The sequence below is a fragment of the Leopardus geoffroyi genome, chromosome B1 (genome assembly GCF_018350155.1).
Source record: "Leopardus geoffroyi isolate Oge1 chromosome B1, O.geoffroyi_Oge1_pat1.0, whole genome shotgun sequence".
NCBI lineage: Eukaryota > Metazoa > Chordata > Mammalia > Carnivora > Felidae > Leopardus > Leopardus geoffroyi.
Window position 1 is genome coordinate 50,023,097 of NC_059327.1, and position 22,821 is coordinate 50,045,917.

General features: G+C 35.3%; 1 protein-coding gene across 11 annotated transcripts in view; it reads left to right on the forward strand.

Moving 5' to 3' along the window:
* Nucleotides 1–22,821, forward strand: part of HMBOX1 (homeobox containing 1) — a 206,234-nt gene that overhangs the window by 399 nt on the left and 183,014 nt on the right. The window lies entirely within an intron of this gene.

A 22,821-nucleotide genomic window follows, 5' to 3' on the forward strand; every position in this document is an offset into this window, starting at 1 on the left:
AAGTGAGTGGGCTGGGGATGGGTCTCTTAAGCGGCCCGATTGAGAAGAGGGAGGAAACGGGGCTTCCGAGTGGGTAACCCGAACGCAGGGTGTGGGGTGGGGCAGTTTGTGGGGGGCGATAATTGAAAGGCGTCGGCTGCTCCCCAACTCTTTTCTCCTGGTTTCCTCCAGTGTGGGCGGAAGGTTTGAATCCTGGAGGTGGGGTCTCCTGTTTGGAGTTTGGGAAACTGCGAGGTGAATTTGAGGTGTGTGGATTTGTTTGGGGTTTATAAGTGTGTTTTAAACTGTGTGACGTGTACTTGTGTGATGTGTTAGTAACGAATAAATGTCTGTAGATACGAAGTTAGAGAGCTGGAGTCATAGCTTTTAACTGGGCCTGGGCAGAGAAGCGTGCGTGAGGTCCCGAGTCCTGGACCTCTGGGCTGGCGACGTGGTGCGGGGTAGCTGGGGTTAGCAACTCGTTTGTGTCCCATTGCCGGCTCACACTTCTCCCTGCCTCCGCCCCCTCCCCTGGACAAATCTCCACCCCAAACTCCGGGCTGAAGAATTTTAGAAATGAGGTGGTTTGGAGATGGATTTTTGCATCCTTAAGTCCATAGATAGGTGGGAAAGGAAAAGTGTTCTTAATATTTTATTCCGGAACCGTGTTTTGGTTACACTATTGGGGCTACTTTGAAAGGAGTCCTCCACCCACCCTCACCCCGAAACAGTAGGTAGATGTATCTTGTCGTCTTCACGTTAAATGAAATAAACATTACTTAAGGTTCGGGGGCGTGCTATGGGGGTCTGGAGTGCTGACATGTGTATGCGTCTCTGTGTGTCTACTAAGGACATAGAATGACTGTTGTGTATCTTAAGATAGGGAGACTTATTTTCGTAGTAGGAAAACTGTTGGAAATTATTTGGGGGCGGGGGGAATAGCAGAAAAGCGCTGCTTGTATTTTTCGTCTACCCCACCCTGTTCTGTTTCGGATTTGTCTGAAAGCTCGTATGGAAGAGTGAGGAAGCATTGGGTGAGTGAAGGATGGAAGGCAGTTGACATGAAAGATACTATACTGTGTAAAGTTGAATGGTGTAAAGTGATTGCTGCTTTTTACCCTGAAGCTTTAAGAAACCCTGATGTATCTAATAGGATAGAATGATGTGACTAGTTCATTTCTCTCGGATCCTTCAGGTATAGAAACCTCTGTCTTCCCTTCCCTTCTTCCTTCCCTTCTTCGTTGTTTCAGTCCTTTCTTTCTTTCTTGGCATGCTACATTTCTTTTCCTGGATGGACATGATGCCTGTTTATTTAGTTTGTGCTAATATGATTGTGCTTTTTGTGGTTTTGCTATAAAATGCATCATTAGATGAAGAGGACTTGCATTTGTTTTTATTTTGCATTTATGCCACAGGTAATTGTCACATCAGGATTGAAGTGCTTTGCATTAAACTGATTTTAAAATTGCACAACTAAGTTGTTAGAGCTAGGTGAATTGGAATATTTGAATTCTGATTTTTTTTCTCAAGTTTAAAGTAGAGTTATAAAGGCAAGAGGATTGCAACATCTTTTTTTCTCACAGTCTTTAATATTTAATAACATTACACCAGGAGAATTTAAGACCGTATATTTTGTAGTTTTTTCAGTCCAAAATTGAAAATTTTCGCTAACCCTTCCATGACAGTTGTGTGTGTGTGTGTGTGTGTGTGTGTGTGTGTGTGTGTGTGTAATGGACCTTTACATGACTAAAGGAATTGGCATAATTGCTCTTTTAACTGTTGAGACTTCAAAGCATTTACATATTTGGCTCCAAATTGATCAATTCTTGAACCTAAGAGTAAAGGACCTCAGATTCCATAAAAACTGAAAAGTCACATAGATATAATATGTGGTTTTATGGTATGTCTTATAACCTTAGATTTGAAATTTCTGCAGTTGATCATTCACACAAATAAGCTGACTATAAATATGAGGTAGTATGTATATTTAGATTGACCTGAATAGCAAAAAAACTTGTGTTTTTTAAATCTCAAATTTAGGCTATGTTGATACAAGGCTGAACGTTTGATTTGTTACAGACTAGGATTTCCACAATTTTTTGTTTTAATCTTCTATCTTAACCTGAAATACTACTTTGCCAAAACTGGAGGAAAATCCTGTATAATTATATAATAGAGTATACATTTGCTGAAAGATATCCTTTTAGATGTAGTTTTTAGATGTTCAGTACTTATTTTAGAAATAAAAAACTCAAATGTTTAAGAGTTGGTAAAATATTATCTTCCACCTTCCCTACCTCAGATTTCCTTTTTGTTTTCTTCCGTGGAAATGCAAAGTTACTTACTGGAAAAGCTTTCATTAAACTTTTTCTGACTAGTAGTCTGGTTGAAATCACTAAAGGTAAACCAAACTTATTCCTTGCATTTAGTGGAGGTGATTCTGTTGCATTTTAAGCACTGAGCATTAAAATGATGTAAAGCCTTTACTGCAGGTTAAAACATAAAACACTGTCAGCGTGTGGAAGTCATATGGTTTATGAAAAAAGTAGAAAATCAGGGCATTGGTGCCTGTCCAGCTTAAAATTTCATCCCGTAACTGTGAAAGACACATTTATTTGAATATGATTGCTTCTAAAAATGTTGCCTGTATTATGGGAAGTTGAGAATCCAAACTGTTTTTAACCAATCTGTTGCTAGTTTAGTGTATTGCATATCATGAATACTGTGGTTGCAAATGTGCATCAGGGAGCCTTTAGGGGTCAGCTTTATGTTGAATGTCTTTGGTGAGGCTTCATTTTCACTGGTGTATGAACAGATTTCACTCTTCTTAGCACAAATCCATAGTTGAAGCATCACTAATAGTATTGGTAAATTATAAAATATATTGCAACAAATCTCATAAGTTAATCATTTTTAAAAAATAGAGGTAACCAGTTTATGGCTGTTTTTGTGGAACGTGTTGAAATGGCATTGCTTCAGTAGATGTTGAACACATTGGGGATACTTATACTAAGTTTGTTCATTTGGGGTCTTTTGTATGTTATTTTCAGTCCATCCACTTTTAAATGTTGCAGACAGCTTCCGTGTTTCTTGTAAAACCGTGTTTGCTTTTTTGGTTCATTTCTTTGCAGCTCTTGCATCTATTATTTTTGTCTGCAGATCTTTAAACTTGAAGTATTTCTCTTGGAAATTAGAAATTTACCCTAGGGTGTCATTTTTCATAAATGAAAGTTGGTGTACCACTCAGCCTTTTAAAAATGTGAACATTTATAGGTAAACTAGAAAGTGCTCAGTGAAAATGTGTTGAATTTGTTTGTTTTGAGAACCTGCTTTATTTAGTTTTTTTGGCTTCCAGAGTTAATTTTGTAGCTCCCTTTGCTTTTTGGCTGGATTTTTCTCTTTAACTGCTGGGTTTTGCTTCTCAATTTAGTAGAACTTTAATTTATAAAAAAAAATTGTTATGAGTGGAAATCACAGCTTGTCTAGAGTGTCATATAGCTATATTTACATATGCACTCACATAAAGCACCATTATGTTTGTTTATATATGAAATTGGTGTATATTTGTGAGACATACAGCCTGTAAAAAAGGAATCTGAACCATAGATAACAGGAGGCTAAACAGTGGCTCAAACTAGAAACCGGAGTGACTACCACCATATGCTGTCCACATGATAGGAACTATGGAGATTTTCAGCATCATTATAAAGCATTATTTTAACAGATTCTGCCAAAATCTGTTTCTCTCAAAATGGAAGCTATTGGTATTGAAATTTTTCTCAAAATAGTATTAATTAGTAGGTGACTTAGATTCCTACGTGCAGCTGTCTTCCCACCTGACCCTTACAGGTCTTAGGGCCCAACATAACTAAAGATTTTTCTGATTATTTGAGGTATAACTTCTAGTTAGAGACTGTTTAAACTTAATCCAGTGCTTTAGATAACTTGCTTTTCTTGATCTTAGATGAAACAAGTTGGAAATTTACTATAACATGTCTTGGACATTTTCCAAGAGCATTTAGTTACTGGAAGTCTTTGGCTCTAGCATAGTTTTACCCTTACAATGGTAATAAGGTTGAACTTACAGTAAGTTTTTCCAGTAGTTATTATAATTCTGATGCAGTACTTTACAGATCCTTGACTTGGGGTATAAGTAAGGATAGCAGTTTTTATTTTTCCTTTTTCATTTTTCAAAGGAGAAAAAACTATATTTAGCTTCGAAGTTATGAGTTATTTTACTTTCTTTGAATCTTACAATAGGTGTCTATAGACCCTTCCTTATAAATGATCAGATGAATCTAATTTATTCAGAGGGCATTTAGGTTTTTTTTACAACTTAGATTGCCAGTTAGATAAGAATGTTTACTAAATTGCAGATATTCTCAGTAGCTTCTCTGTATTTTATGTTCAGTGATAGTCTGTGTGTGGTTTATCAAAAACATTTAATAGCTCTCTTTACTGCATACATATTAAACAATTAGTGTGGTGTTGCCAAGGGGCAGTCATTTTAATGTATATAGTTACAGTTTTCAGAAAGGGGAAAGTCAAATGCTGTGGCTATTGCTGAAATGAAGATGACCCGAGACTAAATTTATTTGCTTTAAGATTTTGATAAAGTAGTGGTGTGATTAAAATGTGAAGCTGTAGGGTGGGGCCTAGTCAGTCAAGACTTGAGTTATTCTGATTCTCCACATCCAATCATAGAATCAAGTTGATTTTATATCCTTTGTATCTATCAGTTCACTTTTCATTATATGCTATTCCCTCAATTCAGGCCTTTATCATTTCTGTCTTGCCACATCAGTCTCTTAACTAATCTTACTACTTTCACTATTTTTTCTTAGTCATTTTTCACTCCTACTGAGTGATCTTGCTAAAACAAAATGTGAATTTGATTGTTAGCCGTAACTTTGCCTGTAATCCTTCAGTGGCTCCCCAGCCTTTCAAATAAATCTAAACTGTCATTCACCTGTGTCCCAGTCCTGGCTTTGCTAATTACTGGCTATGTGACTTTGGGTAAGTCATTTAATCTGTCTGTTCCTCATTTTCCTCATGTGTAGAATGGGGATAAACAGTCCTCACTTTATAGGATTATCATGAGCCCTTAGAATGCTGTTAAGTCCCTAGAATACTTCAGGCATATCATAAATGTTAACTATTATTATTATCATGTTATTCCATGTATTTTGTGTTCTGGTTCCTGCCTTGTATTTTATCATTATCAACTCCAGACCCTATGCCTTTGCCATGCCAAACTACTGGTAGGCCAAACAGGCACTCTTTAGCATAGATAAGGAGGGTGGGGTACATTATTAGTCTGTAAGGGTTGCAATTGTTAGTAATGTCTTCAAAAGTAAGGAATTAATTGTGAACTTTAAAACCTATTGCTGTATAAAGAATGATAGTATATTCTGTTGCTTTGGCTTCTGTTTTTTCCTCTCTAAATAAAAGGCAGTATTAGATTATTGCCTAATTCAGACAATTTAAAGTTTATTTTTTTTGCCTTGTTAATACATTTTTATGTTTCTAACATAGTTTCCCCCTTGCTAATCCAACCTATTCATCTTCTTACCTAACTTCATGAAAGCCCTTTAAATCTGTATAGTTTCTTTCCCTTTTTCCCCACATATCCAAATTCTTACTCTATTTCAGTTTTGTTTTTTTGTTTTTTTTTTTTTTTTTAACATGGCTATAGAGACAATTGAGTAGTTGCATTACGGGATTTGGAAGCTTCTATGACAAACATCTGTTTTATTTACGTCCTAATATTTATACTTGAGGTTGGGTGGCTAGTTTATTTCTACTGCTTCAGTTGATTTTCCAAAGTGGTAGATGATACACATATGGCAATTTATATTTGTGTCTCATTCCTCTCAAGGAGGAGAAAGAATGTTCTGTTTTTACCAAATTGAGACAAGGATAAATGTTACCCAAAACTGTGGTATAGAGGCAGCAAGATGATAGCTAAGGTACCAGTCCAGATAAAATGTAATTTTTGTAGGAGGCTAAATTATGACTGTAGTTTGCAGTCAGTCATTTAGCTGGGCATATACATTCATAGAACATAATTGTTCATCGTGGAGAACTTGAAAGTAGCTGTTCTGAATATTATCTTTATTTGGTTGAAAATCCATTTTCTGGAGTCAAAGATAGCCTATGTTTAGTTTTACATAGTAGCTGTTTAGAACCATTCAGGACAAGAATATTTGCTGTACACTCTGTTGTCTGAGGAAGACCTCTCTGAAAAGATGGCATGATGTTATTTATTTGAAATTCTGTATCCTCTTTTCCAATAAACTTTCATTTTCCTCCAAAGGTGGTAGGTCTAAAGGTTAAATAAAAATATTTTTTAGTTTTTTGCCTTCAAAAAAGTACTTTTCTTTTAGTAAAGTATAATAATTTAAAAATAAATCTATTACTCTTATTTCAATGCAACACAGCCATCATCCAACCTTGTCTTCCCTAAAACAAGGAATTATTTACAAGAGTACAAGTTATTGGTTACTTCCCATTTTAAGTTCCATTTTCTGAAATAGAATGTCTTAATTGACAGCATGTCAATTAAGTGAGTTCACTATGTTATTGACAATGTAAGTTTGTATGTATAAAAGATTAGGTCTCTACTTTCTGGTCAGCTAAATAGGCTATTTAGGTTAATTAAAAAAAATATATATGGTATTTTTTGTTATTAATTAAAGTAATAAGTTGTTTGCTTATTCATTTATTTTGAATTATTATTCATTTTGAAATAATTGTAGATTCACAGGACGATGCAAAAATAGTAGAAAGGGCCCTATACCTTTCACCCAGTTTCCCCTAATGGTTACATCTTATGTAACTTTAGTGCAGTATTAAAATTGGGAAATTGATATGGGTACAGTGTATGTTTATAGTTCTATACCATTTTATTATGTGTGGATTCTATAACCACCACCACAACCAGATACTATTCAAGAACTATTCTGTTGTTATAAAGATTGAGTAAGTCCCCTCTTAGTCATAAATTTTGTTTTGTCAAATATAACTAAGGAGAAGGACACCAATTAACCAATTATTGAATCAGTAATTTCACTCTTTTGCCTTTTGTAGTAGTTCAGAAATTCTTTTGGCACATCTTGAAATTTCTTATGGAAAATTCCAATGAGACTTTCTTGTGAGAATTTAAAAATTGGCAAGCTTTACTTAATTGAGGATTTATAATATTAATACCCATTAAACTTGTTAGTAAAAGTTAGTAACCTTGACATTTTTGGTAAAGTGCAAGTTTTAAATGAATTCAAGGCTTAAGTGATATATTTCTTGCCAGACTGGAAGTATGCTAGAATCTGTATAAGATAACCAAATTATAATTATTCTGATGTTAGTTTGGTCTTTAACAGTGTTAAAACAAACTTGCCAGATTAATTCATTGTGAGCTCATGTGGTAGTTTTATTTTGGATTTGTTTTAAGGGAACGCTCTTCAGAGAAAGTCAGTTCAAAGATTGTTTCCAGAGAAAGGATCTGTAGAGGAAAAAAAGTGTTCCAGATACTATTGTTAGTCTAGGTACAAGAAAGGACTATCAGGTTAAAGGCTGGTTACAGGACTGACCTTTGCCTTCTCTTTATCAGTTGTGTAAATTAAGAAACCTGTCTTTAAAGATGAGGCTATTAATTTAATATACTACTAATTATCATAGACATCAGATAACAAAGATCTGCTTTAAACAGGCTAACAAAAGATTTTCAAACATGTTACCAGAAAAGATATATCATTGTGGGCTTTTTGTCCTCTGAGTTTGAGACAGTTTTTTGTGCACAATGATAATTTCTTTTGAAAACATCAATTAAATTCTAATTTGTTTCATTGACGAGAACATGGCAAGTATTGGTGGTACTTTCTCATAAGTCAGGTTCGTATTTAGAAAACTTTTTGGCTAACCTGAAATTTCACTTCCTGGTGCAATTTTTTTTTCCTCTTTGGATTTATCTGTTGCCAGCTTTTTATTTATCTCGGTGTATAATCTAAAAAAAAATAGTATTTTAATCAGGGATTCTTTTGGCTTCAGAGGGAGGTTGTTACAGGGATCCAGCTGTTTGGGGTTATGCAAAAGGGAGATCTGTCAGGAATCTGAGAAGCTAGTCTATCTGCCTCTCATTCTATGGATGTATGGTTTTTTGTCTTGCCTTCTCTTTTTATGTCTGCTTCATCAACCTTTTGTTACTTCTCCTTTCCACTTCTATTTGCCTTGCTGTATTTTTTCCACAGTTTGTTTCTCCATGACTTTAACGTACAGGTGGATTTGGTTTGCCAGTGGTGCTGACTTGAACTGTTCTTTTCTTTTGACTAAAGCTTACTTCTTAGTGGTGACTGTGCTTCTTTTATTTAGTTCAAGTGGCTAGAGAGAAATCTGAATGTATTGCATGACCATGAGTTAGATGTCAATTTGTATTTCATGACCTTGGGGATAGGACACAAGGGGAAGTCACCTTTTTATACAAGGCTAATGCTTTTGGTGCTCTGCATGAGGAGGATTCTCTTGTAGAGGTTGAACAGGGCACTCAGTTAAATATGTCAAGTATAGCAGCGCATGTTTAGGTACTCTGTGGGATATAAAGATTAGTTGGATTTAATCCTTTTCTTCAAAGATCAAATAATTTGCAGGAAATGGCAAAAGTCTCAGTGTAATTTAGTGTTAGCTTTTTATGTTCTTCACCTCAGGCAAACCAGAAAGATGACAAAGTAGAACTATGGAACTAGACAGGATTAAGGACAGAACCAGAGGTAACACTAGACATGGCTGTTCCATCTTAACAGTTTGAATCACAGATCTGCTAAAGTTTGAAAGTACATGAAGCTATTCTTTCAGGATCCTAGTTGCTGCTGTCAAGGTGGGTCCCCTGTTGACTAAAGAGGCTCTTTTTTCAGTTCTGTCTCTTATCAAGTAAACAGCCTGTTGGCTTTCATTTGCCCCATCATTGAGGTCAAGAGACATCTTAAAAGAACTCACTTTTTCAGAAACAGGAACACTGCTGTAGATATGGTCTATATGGTGACAACCATTTTCATTTCATGAAAGATGAAAACGTCTTTCATTCCTGACAAGCTTTTGTGCTAAATTAATACCCATTAAACTTTCTAGCAAAAGTTAGTAACAAAGATGGAACATTTGGGTCCCCTTACTCTAAAGGCAATAAATAGGCATTCATATGGTGAGTCTGTAGTAGTGAGCATTTTATTTTCTTCACTACAGATCTGACAACGTAAGAATTGACATACTGGGTCAATCCAGTGTCTAGTCAACAACATATGTTATATTTAACAGAGGATCCATGATGTCAGGCAAAGGAACTAGAGCTTTCTTCTCCCTGTGTCAGTATTGGAGTTGGTATGGATTTAAGAGCTAAAAACTCCAAAGCTAAAGTCTTGATTGTGTTAACCAAACCAAGACTGGGATTTTAGAATAAGTCAAGCATAGGCAATGAAAGAATTTAGAAGATCTGTGTCAGATTTTATAAGCCATCGAAGATAAACAGTTGGTGAGTCCTAGAGTTCTAATACTTAGACAACACAGGAAGACAGTACATCTCAACTTTTTGAAAAATAATTGCCTGGAAAATATATTAAGATTTTTGTTTTCTGAGCTCCACCCCCAGATTTAAAAAATTTTAGTTGGGCCCAGGAATGTGTCCTTCGTAAATGCCAGGTAATTCTAATAAGATGGCCTTTGGAACTTTTGGAAAATGCACAGACATAACATAAAACCTACTGAGAACTTGTGCTTGGTTTTATGGTAGAATACTTAGTAATGTTAAATGTCTATACAACTTGAAATGTTTCCTCCCTGACATGTGCCTGCCTTATTTTAAATATCCATATCCATCCTCTATAACTGCTTATGCCACTAAATTGTGCCATGGGGTGTGTTTTGGTTAATCGTGGCTGTTTTTCTAGATGTTATACTTAATGGTTAGTATTATACCCCAAATCATCTAGTCTTTTATGGTATATCATCCATTCATTTTCTTTAACTTTTATATATTTAAAAAAAATTTTTTTAATGTCTACCTTTGAGAGAGAGACAGAGAGACGGTGTGAGTGGGTAAAGGGCAGAGAGAGAGACAGAGACCCAGAATCTGAAGCAGGCTCCAGGCTCTGAGCTGTCAGCACAGAGCCTGACATGGGGCTCAAACCCACATGACCTGAGCTGAAGTCGGATGCTCAACTGACTGAGCCACCCAGGCGCCCCTTAAACTTTTATGTTTTTATATACCAACTCTTAAGGCAATCCTTCCCCTGGTCCCTACTCCCACCCCCCTTTGGTCGATAAGTTCTCCCTTACCCTTGTTTTCTAAATCTATTAAGCAAGGTTTTTTTTTTCAATATATCTGCTTTGATATATCAACCATCTCATGAACCTTTACCCTCACAAAGTAATTTCTCACCTTTTTTTTCTTTTTCTTTTTTTTTTTTAATGTCATTATTCTTCTCAGAGTCTTTTAATTAATCCTAGAATATTGAGCTGATTGAGAACATGGACTTGAGACTACCTAGGTGTAAATCTGACTTCCACACAACTTTCTGTGTAACTTTGCATGAACCTTGCTGTATGTATCCATTTTTCTTTCTATAAATTGGAGATAAATAATTGTACCCATATCACAGGATTGTTGTGGGCATATGAGGCAATATTTGTAAAGTGCTTAGGAGACTGGTTCCACAGACGAAGGCACACCTTATCATTTTACTATTAGTTGGCCTCTGCTTCTGTTTCTAAGGTATTTACTCTCCTGAATCATTAGAATTCTCATATGTTGCAAGTAATGTTTTTCTAGCTATTTTTGTTCGTTGATTTGTTTTTCTTCTCAGTTAACCTTTTGTAGGCTTTAATTGCATTTGATGCAAATGCCTATTTCCTTTTAGTTAAAATTCTTTCTATCCAGATCTTCTCTCTTCCATCATCCTTTTACTTTCTTTTTAAAATTATCTCTGGTCTCGGAGTTCCTGGACTTAAAACCTTTAAAACACCCCTTTAGTACTTTCCTTTTCATGCTTCTCTCCCTCCTCTCCCATCTAATTCATCAGCAATGTTCCACTGATTCTTTCACCATCACATCTCTTAGATCTTTTTACATCTATAGTTGCCATCCTCATCACTTCTTGCTGAGATGATTACAACAGTAAAACTGGCCTCTCTGCCTCTTCCCTACTTTATTCCATGGTGCACAGTACTGTTAGAATAATTTTCATCAAACACTTTTCATCAAGTCATTCAAGAAGTTGCTGTACCTTAGTTTGAATTGTGTTGTATTCCAATTTTAATCCCCATGCTTTTTTTTTAAGGTTCTTTAACATTTTCTTTCCTCCCTTACTGATATTGTGTTTTCTTATTCCTAAAGATTTTTTCTCAATTATGTTCAAGTAAATTACCTTTCTTCCTGCTATATGTTTTCAGCCTTCATTTCTTGGTATTTTCTACTTTCTCCCACTTAATATCTTGTATATCCTTATCTTGCCAGTTAAAACCTTCTTAATAAAGCCCACTTAAAGCCTTTTCTCTCTGAGGAGGTACTTTCCGATGAACTCTGTCACACTTGGCCCAGTCATTTACTCCATATATAAGCTGTACATGTGCACTCAGCTAATAGTATATATAATTTGAATTTACTTACAATGTGTATCACATTTTAAATATTCTAGTTTTCATTTTGTGTATGAATTAGATTCTAGCTGAAGTGTAAGTTCCTTCAGTCTCTTATTGACTTATCCCTCTCTGCATTCTTTTTCCTTCCCCTTTAATTTTCTAAGTCCATTTATTCTTATCCATCTAATATTGATTACATATGATATATAAGACATAGGCCTAAACTCTAGGAAGCTCACAGTTTGGATTTGATAAGATCAGAAAGAAGACTGAACCCAGAGGTACAGATTTCAATACTGCACCTGAGTTATTCTTGGTTCAGTAATTTCTCTGATCTACCCTCAAAAATAGTGATTAACACCAGGTAGATTGCCGAGTTTAGCTTCCTGACAAATACTTTTGGCTGTAGAATGCTGGTATCAATGACAGTGATTAAGAATGGTCAGTGTAGATGATACGTAAGAGTTTTAAGTTCCCTCTTTCCTGAGGATAAGCTCAGTTTTCCCCTCTTTTTGCCGGAACAGCAGGAGATATACGGACTTAGAATTGCAATTATAATGTTATTACATAGAAAAGAATCCAAACAATGAAGAAGTATTTGTAAAATAATAAGTGTAGCTACCCTCTCCTCTTCCTAACATATTCTACCCCAGTGTTCTATTACTCATAACAAACCTCTTCAAAACAGTAGCTTAAAACAACAAAATGATTTTATTTTTCTCTTACAGGGTTCTGGGGGTTTAGTTAAGTGATTCTTACTTGGGATTTCTTTTTTTTTTTTTTTTTAATTTTTTTTTTTTAAATTTTTTTTTTTCAACGTTTATTTATTTTTTGGGACAGAGAGACAGAGCATGAACAGGGGAGGGGCAGAGAGAGAGGGAGACACAGAATCGGAAACAGGCTCCAGGCTCTGAGCCATCAGCCCAGAGCGTGATGCGGGGCTCGAACTCACGGACCGCAAGATCGTGACCTGGCTGAAGTCAGATGCTTAACCGACTGCGCCACCCAGGCGCCCCATGGGATTTCTTACCTGGAGTCATCTGAACTAGCTCACTCATGTGTCTGATGCCCAGGTTGGGAGAATTCAAAACAACTGAAGGCTGGTGGTTCTCCAGTATGGTGGCTTCAGGATAGTTGGACTTCCTATATGGTACCTCAGGGCTCCAAACTCAAGTGTCGCAGAGAGAAAGAAAGCTAGGCATATCACTTTTTATGACTTAGCCTTGGAAACCACACAATGTTACTTCCTCTGTATTCTGTTTATTGAGGCAGTCCTGCTGGCCTGCCTGGGTTCAACAGCAGGGAACACAGAATCTTGATAGGAAGAGTGGCAAGGTTCTAGAAGAGCATGTATGAAGGAAATATTGTTATGCCAGTTATGGAAAATGCAAGAGGGATTGCATGGGATAAATGCTATTAGTAATTTGGTTTACTGTCAGATCTTTTTCTTTGCACGTACAAATCGTATTTCCAAATACCAACTTAAATAATTGTATCATATCCAACTTACATCTCTTTAACAATATGTGATGGTGTCAGTACATAAAGACTCACCTTAAATTTTTGTACATCAAAATGAGTGAATCATACATAATTTGCTATTACAATGGTAGACATTTAAGCTTTCTGAAATTTATGCATAAGGAACCTCTCTTGACTGGTGTTGGATGGTCCTGCAGTAAATGTTGCAGTCAATAGAACCGTATAGTCAAAGATAATAAGCTTTCTCCTTATGCTGCTCTTCCAACCATCTGGAAGTTGTTTTTTAAATTTCTTTTGTTTCTTTGCTGCTTCTGCCATCTTTTCCTGCCCTGACCTATTCAGTAACTCTGTGCTTCTGTTTTGATCTCAGAAAGATTGTGCTAGAAATGGGAATATCATCATATATAAATTAAAGCTATCTTATTCACTTACTATCTTATCCACGTTGTGAAGTTAAGGGTAGTTTTTTTTTTTTCTTCCTGTTATGTATATAGAAAAGCCATCTTATAGGACTTAATTTGAATTAGTAGTTGATCATTTATTCAAAAAAGTTGGTTATAGTAAAAATCATTAAAAACTAATTACTTTAATGAAAATATATACATATACATGTATTCATCAATTGTTTGATACAGGGCAGTAGTTCTCAGTTGGGATAATTTTACCCCCTAGAGATATTTGGCAATGTTTGGAGACATTTTTGATTGTCATAGCTGGGTGAGGGTGCTGTTGCCGTTGTGGGTAGTAAAGAGGCTAGGGATATGCTGCTAAACATCTTTGAATTCAGAGGGCAGTATTGCACCACAATCTCCAAAGAATTTTCCAGTCCAAAATGTCCATAGTGCCAGGATCAAGAAACCTTGATCTAAGGTTAAGGGCTTTCTTTTCTTGGTATATGAATCCACAGATTGGCACTCTGCATTAGATTTTCATGCATATACTATACCCAAATGTATTATTTACGATTTCAAGTTTTGATTTCTTTAAAATGGAGAGAGACCTTGAAGACACTTACTTTATAATCTGTGAATCAAATCTTAATATTTTATTATTTTCCCCAAGTTTTTTATGGTAGTCTCACCCACACGCAACTCAATAGCATTTTCTTTTTTAGAATTTTTTATTTTATTTATTTTTGAGAGAGAGAGAGATTGTGTGTGCAAGCAGGGGAGGGGCAGAGACGGAGAGGGAGACACAGAATCTGAAGCAGGCTCCAGGCTCTAAGCTGTCAGCACAGAGCCTGGTGTGGGGCTCAAACTCATGAACTGTGAGATCATGACCTGAGCTGAAATTGGACCCCTAACTGACTGAGCCACCCAGGTGCCCCAGTATTTTCTTTTTTAAAGTAAATCATCTATTATACCAAAATATTCCATCTATTTTTTTCTACTTAGTTTTCATAGAAACAATTCTTCATACTCCTATTTTGTTGGTTTTAGATGATAGATAATTAAATCCCACAATTGCAAGAATACTTGATGTATTCCTGTGAGGGATACAAACCAACCTACTCTTGGTTGGCACAAAGAACAGTGTATGAGGTAGGTGCCATTAGCATCCCATATCTGGTTTAAAAGGGGAATTTGGATGGCATTGATTGGTTGTGATGGTTGGTTAAGTGGAGGTTGGCTAAGAGCTTCTACATGAACAGTAAGGAACTGAGAAATTTTTGTTGTTAAAAAGAATTGTTCTCAAAGTAAGTTCATTGAAAACCATTTCTTAAATAAATGAACAAGTCCAAAACAAACCATACACACGTGGAAAGCAAACACAGACAAACAAAAAAAGTACAAGCATAAGACAGTGTTATATTACAATTGAGTTTTGTCTTACTCCAAACTGGTAGAATTTGTGAGGATATCATGGAGGATAAAGGACAGAGGCAATACCAGTGGTGGCCTTCAAAAGAGAATAATGATCTTCACTCTTGATGTACGTGCTTTGGAATTTAGCAATTTTAGGTATTTGTGATTATCAGGAAGCCATTTCTATCTAAAAATTAATAAATTGTTTGCTGGGTTCCAATCCCTTTCATGAAGCATATTTTTGTGTGTACTTCAAAGACTATTATCAGCTGGCTATATCCTATTTACCAACTCTGTTTTAAGCAGGTTAAGTTCCATGATTGTCTTGTACTTCTGGATTACCTTTATCTGGATCTTTGCATAATAAACCCCATCAGCCAGTTTCCTGCTTTTTACCAAAACATTTTTTATACTTCTTTAAAATACTTAAAGTCAGAATCTCAATTTTCACTAAATAATTGGTTCTAACACATTTTCAATCGTTGTATTACTAGCACATTTTTTAGTTTTGATTATATGATTTTTCATAATATATGCATAATTTTGGCTACGTGAACTTGTGCAAGCTGATTTATTGCCTAATAAAGTGGTGTTACTTAGAATTTCATCAGAGATTAATCAGAGAAATCCAGAAACTGGCATTTTAGATACCCAGTGAATTATCTAATAACTAGTATCCAGTGGGAAATAGAACCTGAATTAAATGGTTGCCCCTTTCAGAGCTAGAAGATTAAGCTCAATTAGAATAGAATTGTTAAAGTTGTTAATTACTATTTGTGTAGTTATTGGGGGAAAATATTACCTCTTTTTCCCTGCACTTTCTCTTAATGGTGTTTTTTGTTTGTTTTGTTTTTGTTTTTTTTTTTTTTAAATCTAGAGAAACAGTAAGAGAAGGATAAGAGATTACTTAGAGCATCATGGCTGGGTTAACTCTTAATGAGATTTTTAAAAATAATCATTTCTTTTAAGCTTTTAGGAAAACAAAATTTATTGCATAGAAAACTATTTTATTTGTGTATTTATGTAGTTGTCTTACATGACATTTATAAAATATATTACATGTATGAAATACTCATGTGAACATTTTTTTTACTTTGTATTTCCATTTCCACTCCCCTTTTGTTTAAAAGTTTATTTATTTATTTTGAGAGAGACAGAGTGTGAGTGGGAGAGGGGCAGAGAGAAGAGAGGGAGAGAGAGAATCTCAAGCAGGCTCCGTGCATGGTCAGCGTGCAGAGCCTGATGTGGGGCGTACCCCTCTGCCTTTTCAAGCCTAATAGTATAAGTAGAGATTCTTAGGAAAAACTTTTTGAAAAGGATGTTTTGAACAGATTATCAAACTAATAATTCCTGATGTATCAAGATAATAAATTTTAAGCCAAACATATTTTAAATGTTATCACAATTATGTGGAAAATAATTAAATGGGAATTTTGAGACAGAAAAATTAATTTCTTTAAAATGAAAGATTATTTTCCAAATGAACCATATATGCAGGATTCAGTTTAGAAGAGGCACAGTAAATATTTTAAGGCAGTTTATTGAATATGTGTCATGATGATTTTTCCATTGTTGGTACTTCTCTCAACAAGCTTTAATGCAGAATCCTTGAAAGGAAAGGACCAAAAATAATCTGGTTTATCAGTTGTGTCCAATAAGGAAATGAAGGGAGAAAATGTTCTTGTCTTAAGTCTTATTGCCAGGGTAGAACCCAGGTCACCTATCTTATCATTTTACATTCTCTCTATTGTACTACATGTTAGAAAAGGCAACTGAAACTTTCTAATTCATTGTGCTCAAATTCTGTAAATTTGTGATGGACATTTAGGGAATTTGAATAACTTCCTTTTTATAGATTTTTAACAGTGATTCATTCAGTTTATGTCTCTTGTTTACATTATTTATTATATAATAAACATCATCTAAACAATCCTATACAAGTAGTATAAAAATGATTTATACAGTTAGTGATTTTCTTATATGCCTGTGTACCTGACTGTATGTCATAGGAGGTCTATAGGCTACTCAGCATCTTTGAGGGATCTTAGCTTCTCTTCTGCTTTTGTTTTGAGTTGTCTAACCATTTGTTGACCTTCACATTATACCCCTCTCCTAGAGATCTCCTAAGTAACGTATGTATGCTTGGTCTTTGTATTACCTGATTTAATTTATTGATACAGTTTGGAACATCATGTGTATAATGTCTAGTTAATGGTTTATGCTGATTGAAATATAATTTTTTGCATTAATTTCCAAATGAATATAGGAACATGTTGTTTGGTTTGGTTTGTACTTTTATTTTAAAATGAAAATATAATCAGCTTGCCTTGTTTTGATTTATAGGATCTTTCTTAGGACAATAATTTATCTGATTTTAAAGACTAAATTTTTCCTTCAAATTCAGACCTACTTTTTTATTGAGGGAAAGGGAAGAAAATTGACATTAATTATATATCGTTTGAATTTTTATCTTTTAATTATAAACTTGAAAATATATTTATAAAAGCAAAAATAGATGAACATTTATTAAAATCTGGATTATGCAGAAGGCCCTAAAATTTGGCATTGATAGATAATACTACCAGAGTAGTCGGAGCATTTGAAAACTTATGTTTTTTAATGCCTCTAAGAGAGGCAGTGAGAGAGGGGGACAGAGGATCCCAAGCGGTTCTGTGCTCACAGCGGAGAGTCCAAATAATGGGGCTCAAACTCACAAACTGTGAGATCATGACCTGAGCTGAAGTCAGATGCTTAACAACTGCGCCTTCCAAGGGCCTGCAACACATTGTTTTTTAATTTTCCAATCAGACTGACTGATTCTTCTGTAAAATATAATAAAAATGAATGACTAGAAAAATGAAATGGAAAAAAATAGCCAAAGAAATATAAGATACAAGTCCAAATATTTTATCAGATTCAACAGATACAGTAATACTACTTTGTCAAATCGTTATTAAAATTTATTTTTTTATTTTTTGTTTTTAGAGAGAGTACATGTGTGTAGTGAGGGGAGCAAGGGGCAGAGAGAGAGGGAGAATCTTTTTTTTTAATGTTTGTTTGCTTGTTTATTTATTTATTTTGAGAGAGAAAACATGAACTGAGGAAGGGCAGAGAGAGAGGGAGAAAAAGAATCCCAAGCAGGTTCCGCCCTCTCAGTGTGCAGAGCCTGATGTGGGGCTCGAACTCAAAAACTGTGAAATCATGACCTGAGCTGAAGTTGGATGCTTAACCAACTGAGCCACCCAGGCACTCCAGTGGGAGAGAGAATCTTAAGCAGGCTCCATACTCAGCAAGGAGCCCTATGTGGGGCTCAGTCTCACGACCCTGAGATCATGACCTGAACTGAAATCAATAGTTGGATGTTTAACCGGTTGAGCCACCTGGACACCCCACATTGTTATTAAAATTTCTAAACATGTATTCTCAACTTCTGTAATTACCTAGTCATGGACCAATTTCATACAGTAATAGTGCACATAGATAGGCATTGGTCTGCAGACTACACTTTGAGGAGCACTGTTCTAGAACACACAAATGTTACAAATAACTAGGCTACAAAGCTCTCTTTTTACAGCAAATACTACCTACAAGTAATATGCAAGTGCTTGACCTACTGAAGTGCTAAATTTGCCTCTGTGACCAAAAAGTGAGACTTGGGAACATAGAAAAAAGGAAAAAACACAATTTTATTGAGATGTAATTTAGATAACATAAAATTCAATTGTATTAAGTGTACAGTTCAATGTTTTAGTAAATTTGCTGACTTTTTGCAAAATATCACCTGAGGTATAAACCCAAAAGAACTGAAATGAAGTATTCAAACAAAAATTTATACATTAATGTTCATGACAGCATTATTATTCATAATAGACAAAAGTAGAAACAACTCGAATGTATATCAGTTGAATGGATGAATAAAAATATAGAACATTTTCATCATCTTGGTAATATCTTTGATGCTCTTCTATACTTCATTCCTATTCCTATCCCCAGCCTCAGGTAAGCCCAAATCTACTTTTTGTGACAATAGATTTGCCTTTTCTGGACATTTTATGTAAATGAGATCATACAGTATATGGTCTTTTGTGTCTGGTCTTCTTTGCTTAGTGTAATATTTTTGAATCTTATACATGTTGTGGCATATATTGGTATTTCATTCTTTTTTATTGCTGAATAATATTCCATTGTATGGAAATAATACATTTTGTTCATTCGCCAGCTAATGAATATTTGGATTGTTTCCAAGTTTGAGGATATTATGAGTAATGTTATGTGAACATTTGCATGCAACTTTTGTGTGAACATGTTTTCATGTCTCTTGGATAGATAAGGGGTGGTATTGTTGGCTTGGATGGTAAACTTATATTTAGTTTTTTAAGAAACTGCAAAATTGTTTTACATTCCCACCAGCAATGTATTAGGGTTGAAGTTTATTCATATCCTTGTTGACACTTGTTATTTTCCTTTTGATTATAGTCATTCTTGTGGAAGTAAAGTTAATATTTCATTACTTTTTAGTGGTACTAATTTGCATTTCACTAATGACATTGTCTTTTCATGTGTTTATTGGTCATTCATATATCTTCTTTGGTGAAATATTCATTCAGGTATTTTGCCCATCTTATAATTGGGTTGATTGTCTTACTAAGTTGTAAGAATTCTTTATCTTCTCAGATATTTGCTTTCCTGATGTTTTTAACTACTGTTTGGTTTTTTGCTCTTCTTTCTTTTACTGATGTGTTTTGAAGTGATAATTTTCCAAATGGTTCCTTATTTTAAAGAACCACAGGAACTAATGAAAGACCAGTTTTCTGTTTTCAGCCCTATTTCAGAAAGGATTTACATGATCCTAGAGTTTGTTTGCTGAGTGATGCTTAATAACTGAGTCAGTATTTGAAACCAGATATCCTGGTATGTATGTTGGGGGAGCTGTTTTCCCACAGTATCATTGACATAAAGATCAGCTTTTGTTGTAATTCCTCAAGCAGTCAGGTTTCTTTTTTTTATTTTATTTTATTTTTTATTTTTTTAACGTTTTATTTATTCTTGAGACAGGGAGAGACGGAGCATGAACGGGGGAGGGTCAGAGAGAGAGGGAGACACAGAATCTGAAACAGGCTCCAGGCTCTGAGCTGTCAGCACAGAGCCCGACGCGGGGCTCGAACTCACAGACAGTGAGATTGTGACCTGAGCCGAAGTCGGACGCTTAACCGACTGAGCCACCCAGGCGCCCCAAGCAGTCAGGTTTCTTAGTTGGAGCAACAAAAACTGACTATGACTAAGCTAAAAGTAAATTTGTTAAGTGGATGTTAGGAAGCTCTCAGCATTTCTAGGAAGACCAGAGAACCAGGCTTGTACAATGGGAAGAACTGTTGGGAGCTGTTCCCTGGCAGGAACCACAGCCAGGACCAGTTGGCACTTGACTTTTGTTGCTCCCCTGAAACTTAATCTTGCTGCAATGGACCTTTTTATTTAAGGAGGTTCTTTCTGGTTGTTTGTGACAAAAATTCCCCATTCAAAGTCTAAGTTAGGTACATCTGCTTATGCGCTGTTTCTAAAGGAAATTGGGAAATGAGTATTTGGCATTTTCAAACTTGTTAATGAGAGACAAATCCTACCTCTTGTTTAAAAATGCTCCAATATTGGGGTTAAGTGTCCGACTTTGGCTCAGGTCATGACCTTGCTGTGTGTGGTTTGAGCCCCGTGTCCAGCTCTATGCTGACATCTCAGAGCCTGGATCCTGCTTTGGATTCTGTCTCCCTTGCTCTCTGCCCCTCCCCTGCTCCTCATGGTTGGTCTTTCTCTCAAAAATAAACATTTTAAAAAATGTTTAAGTATTTTCCAACTTAAAGAGACAAAACAAAAGCTCTCTCAACCTCATTTTCCCATGCAGATTCTGCCATATATCTCTTCTCTCCTCTACAGATGATATTGACTACCCTCACCTCTATTTCCTGACCTTTTATAGACTCCTCAATTCACTATTCTCACTAGTCTCCAAAACTGTTTTCTACAATATAGCTAAAATCCATGGACAAATTTCAGTCTTCTAGTTTGATATCTCAACAGTTTTTGTCAATGATTATGCCTCTTTTCTGAAACACTTCCTTACTTCTTTGATACCTCCATCTTTTGGCTTTTCTTCTTAGTCTCTCAGAGGCTTCTTCTTGTCCTCCAAATTCTTCATATTCCTCAAGGTCTGCTCCAGGCCCTGTTATCATTATGTATTGCACAGGCAAGCTCCTTTATTCCCATAACCTGTTACCACTTGTCCAGATTTGTCTGTTGAATTTCAAAAAGAACTTTATATCCAACTAGCCATTTCTTCTTCTGTCTCAAAGCCATCTCCAAATTACTATTTTTAGAAACCACACTCAGGTTTTCCCTTCTTCTAGTATTGTTATTGCTTGAAATGACACCACCAATCAACATCTGTTTAAGCTAGAAACCTGGAGATTGTCCCTGATTTTTCTGTCTCCTTCACACCACATCTTCTAGAATTACATTTACTAAATAACTGCCAGTTTGCCAATTCTTTCCTTTCCTCCTGCAGTTACTCTGGTCCAAGTCACAGTCAATGATAGCCTAGAATGGTTACTGTAGAACCTTCTAATAACACTTCCTGGTGCTGGTCTTGTCCTCTTTCCCATAGGCTAACCAGATGGATGTAACTCCTTAAATCTTTTAATGGTAATCCCTTGCCCTTAGAGAGTCCAAACTATTTAATGTGCCTGTTAAGGCTCTCTAGGATACTTGTACCCACTTATCTGTAGAATTCTTTATTTTTGCTTTTCTTGCAGTTGCTATTCTAGCTATACTGAACTTCTTTCACTTTCTCAGTTGGGCAGTCTTCTTCCTGCCTCTGTTATCTCACCTGCTATTTAAGTAGGACACTTTTTCCTCCTACTTCTCCTCTGCCTAAATTATAAAACTAAGTTGTCAAAGTGGATATTAGAAAATGATTGGAACTTATGTCATAAAATCTGTGTTTAGGAACTTAAGAATGAAATTGTAATTCTGAGATCAAATACATAAACCTATCTATAGAATGGTCAGTGGGAAATTTAACTTCTTAATTAAAAGTTTACAAAATTTAACTCCCATCAAATATATAACCTATCAAAGATGGTCAATGGGAAATTTAACTTGTTAATTAAAAGTTTACAAAATTTAACTCCCATCAAAATGATCTTTTTAACTTTTAAGTCATTGTTTTGCAGAAGAGGCAAATATCTGAAATATGCCTTCATTCTTCTCCTTTATTCTGATAAATATCTGTATCAAATTCAGCCTAGCATCCTTTGAACCATAGCACTAGACTAGAAACAGCCATGACAGATGATGTGACAATGATATTTGATATCCCTAGCCTAAGTAGGGGCTCAATAATATTTGAATTCATAAATGAATATGCAGTTTTCATTTCAGTGAGAATTTCTTTTTTTCTATTATTTCATTGAGAACCTACTTATTTGCTTAGAATTTATTCCACTTTATTTGAAAACAGTGTTAACTTCTAATATCTAGAATGGAAATGAAGTACTTTATGAAAGTGCTTTATTAAAAAATGATAACATATAAATGGAATGCAATATTTAATGTAACATTAATGTAACATAATAAACATATATAAATGGAATGAAAGAATTACAAAAAAAATTTCTACAGAACACCAAAATATTCAGCATGTAATCAGCATAAAAATTATTGAGATGTTTTACATTCTTTTTATTTTTCATGCTTTGTCTTCAAAATCATGATGTATTCTACACTTCTAACACATCCCGGTTGGGACTAGCCACATTTCAAGGGCTCAGTAACCACATATGACTAGTGGCTACTTTAGTAGACAAACAATTTTAAAGTTTCTGCTTTTTCTGAATGCTGCTTCTCCCCATTTCCTCAAGTTGGCCATCTGCAGTCAGTGAAACCA